We start from the raw sequence: 3,909 nt of genomic DNA on the forward strand, positions 1-3,909 counted from the left end.
GGTAACAAAATAACTTAATATTCTTTTGTTAAAATTTGGGCGCCAACATAAAGCCTATAATAAAACCGTCCCATTAGCTCATTACTGGGTTTTTTTGCAAGACTAACTCTAGTGCAACGCTTTATTTTAAAGCGTTGTCTTAGACTCTCTCGTGACGGTTGGAACCGTTTCACAAATGTTTCCTTAGGAGGCAAAGGGGACGGTTTTAAACCGTCCCCAAATAACCATCCCCGTATACCTATTTTGTGGTAGTGTTTGAACCTCAATGGAGTGCCCTCAATGCCCTCCTTCTTCGTGTACACCCACTGGCACCCAATCGCCTTCCGCCCCTTTGGAAGCTCAACAAGCTCCCATGTATCGTTCTTATGAAGAGACTCTATCTCCTCCTGCATAGCTACCTGCCACGAATCAGCCTCCGAACTCTGCTCGGCCTCTCTGAAAGTACTAGGTATCATCTCATCGATACTTTCCACCGGAAGTGCATATGCAACTGTGTCGGCATACCGTGCTGGCACCCGTATGTCTCTCCTCTGTCTCCGAACCGCAATAGAATCCTGAACCTGAGCCGTCGGTCCCTGATCCTGCATATGAGTACCCGTATCCTCCATATCACCGTCGTGCTCGCCTGACGTCACCTCAGTCGGCACTCTAATAGATACTGCACCATCTGGACACTGTGGAGCTGCATTAATCTCTATCACCTGCGATATCTCCTTTGTCGGGTCGCTCTCCACTTGATGAGAGCTGGGAAGCTTCAAGATAGAAGCCTCATCGAATGTGACATTCCTACTCAGCACAATCTTCTTATCAACTGGATCCCAAAGCTTGTATCCCTTGACATCACACTTGAATCCTACAAATATGGCCTTCCTAGCTCGAGGTTTCAACTTATCAATTCTAACATGATAATATGCAGGGCAACCAAATACCTTGAGCTGGTCATAGTCATGTGCTGTCTCTCCCGACCACATCTCCATAGGGGTCTTCCCCTCAATCGCAGATGAAGGTAGCCTATTAATGAGGTGGCTCGCATATGAAAGTACCTCAGCCCAAAAGATCTTCTCCAAACCACTATGCGCTAATAAACATCGAATCTTCTCCAGCGAAGACCGATTTAACCTCTCTTCCATCCCATTCTGCTGCGGTGTATGACTAACTGTGAAGTGCTTCTCTATGCCCTCATCTCGACATAGCTGCTGAAAGGGGTCTGAAATATACTCACCGCCGTTGTCAGATCGCAACGTCTTGATCTTTCTCCCAGTCTATAGTTCTAATCTCTTCTTCCACTCCACAAATATATCTAGGACTTCACTCTTCTTTTTCATGGTGTACACCCAACAACGCCTAGAATAGTCATCAATAAACATGATGAACCAATGTCGACTACCAAGTGATGTAGTCTTGGTGGGACCCCAAACATCTGTGTGCACGTAGTCCAAGATGCCCCTCGTCCTATGAATGGCCGTCCCGAACTTTACCTTCGTCTTCTTGCCAAGAACACAGTGCTCACAGAATTCTACTTTACCACTCTTGGCTCCCTTCAATAGCCCCTGCTTGCACAATGCCTGCAGTGACTTTTCACCTGTCCTGTGTGCCCTAACCTGTAATGCCAAAGCCTACTCATGTCCGCCTCTGAAGTAGCCGAAGCAACCTGGCCAATCTCGGTGCTCCCCTTCAGATAGTATAAATTTTGACTGCGGACTCCCTTCATCACCACCAAAGATCCCTTAGTAACCTTCACTACATCGTTTTCGAAAGTCATCTTGAATCCCTTCGCCTCCAAAGCTCCAATTGAGATAAGATTCTTTTTTAGTTGAGGAACGAATCTCACCTCCTTCAACTCACAGACTACTTCATCGTGCATCCGAATCCTCACAGTACCTATCCCACAAATGTCACAGGATTGATCATTTCCCATGACAACAACACCCCCATCGAGTCTCTCAAACGATGAAAACCAATCTCGCCTAGGAGTCACATGATAAGTAGCGCTAGAATCAAGCATCCAATCCGATACATCCAAATGGTTCACCTCCGGAGTAATCAAAAGAGAAAAGCTCGAATCATCGGAATCATCGCCTTTCGTAACATTCACCTTATTGGCCTTCGGGCCCTTATTCTTGCTATTCTCCTTTTCTTTGACCTTTGGGCAGTCTCTCTTCTAATATCCCTGCTCCTTACAAAATGCACATGGGTTCTTTCCAAGCTGGTGACGACCTCTTGACTTTGACCTCCCTCTATTTTCACCTTTCTGATATGAGCTTCTACCTCTCGTCGACAAGGCCTCTCCTGAAGTACTAGCGCGGGAAGTCTCCTTATCCTTCCTCCTCAAATCGTAGTTCGTCAATGCGTTAGTCACTTCACTATATGTGATAGAAGATCTTCCGTTCAGCAAAGTAAGCACGAAGGTATCATACTCCTCATCCGATAAGGAGCCCAATTGAATAATAGCCTTGTACTCATCCGTGATCTTCTCATCCACGTTCGTCAAGTCCGACAACAACTTAGTGTAGTTATTCACATGAGCCGCAAGCGAGGTGCCTCGGGACATTTAGAATCTGAATAACCTACGCAGCAAATACAACCTGTTCTCAACACTCTTCGTAAGATACTTATTGTTGAGAATTTCCCACATCTTCATCGCAGACGTTACCCCAATCACATCATATTTCAGCTCCTGTTCCAAACAGGACCTGATCACCCCACAAGCGTTCCTATTCATCTTTTTCTATACCGCCTCTTCATATTTAGGTGGCCTCACATCGACCATGATGGTCTCCTCCAAATTTTGAGCATTGAACGCATCCTGTACGTCGCTCATCCACAAACCAAAATTGATTTTGTCGCATATTTCACTACACTAATCTTAGTGTTCTAAAAACCCACTTGAACTGTACCCGTCATCTTGCTGCTTTCATCAACTTCTTCAGCTATAATCACAAACTCCAAATTGTAAAGAAAGATTCAAACTTTATAGAATTTAGAAGTTACCCAACTGAACCCTAGATTGGATTCCAAATAGAACTCCTAACCACACGAGGAAAGCGAGATCTTCAACGGCAACTTCAAACCCTAACTCCACCGAAGCCTAGAACTCCAAGAACCAAGCTTCCAACTGAATCTTTCTCCACCTAATCCAAAACCCTAGATCTGAAATCTGAGCTCTGATACCACTTGTCGCGCACCGTACGGAAGCATGCTCGACAACCAAACGAGTCGGTGAGCGATGAGAGAAGAAAACCAAAACCAAACACGAGTGCAATTCACAAAATAACGACCAAAATCACACACAAACACAGGAATTTACGTGGTTCGGCAATTGCATACGTCCACGGGGAGAGGATGGGGATATTTCACTATATGAAGAAGAAATACAACGGGTTACAACTCACAAAATCACTCAAATATAACCCTAACAAAAGCTCTCAACTCCCTCACAATATCTCCCTCTCAAAGTGCTCAAAACAATGCTAATTCTCTCATTTTTTCTCCTTAAGAAACCCTAAAAAACGTGGTTCTATTTATAACAAAACACAATCCCAAATAGATTAGGATTTTAAAAACGAGTCTGCCACACCAGGATGTGACGCAGACCACACCCATGACAGACAGGACAGATTCTGCCATACCAGGGTGTGACGCAGACCACACCCATGGCAAACAGGGCAGATTCTGCCACACCCATGGCAGACATCACACCAGGGTGTGGTGGAGTCTGTTTTGGATTATTTTTCACGTTTTTCACAATTTCTTCGCCGTTTTCACAAATTTTTGATTCTCTTCCGGCGTAGTTCAATTGCTGGTTCATTTTCTCAATGGCCAAGCGAGTTTATGAAAGTTTGGAAAGGAAGCAATGTAAGCTTTTGAGGCTTTTATTCTTGCAACTTTTGTTGGAGCTTTTAGTTGAGG

This window comes from Asparagus officinalis, chromosome 4 (genome assembly GCF_001876935.1).
Source record: "Asparagus officinalis chromosome 4, Aspof.V1, whole genome shotgun sequence".
Classification (NCBI taxonomy): domain Eukaryota; kingdom Viridiplantae; phylum Streptophyta; class Magnoliopsida; order Asparagales; family Asparagaceae; genus Asparagus; species Asparagus officinalis.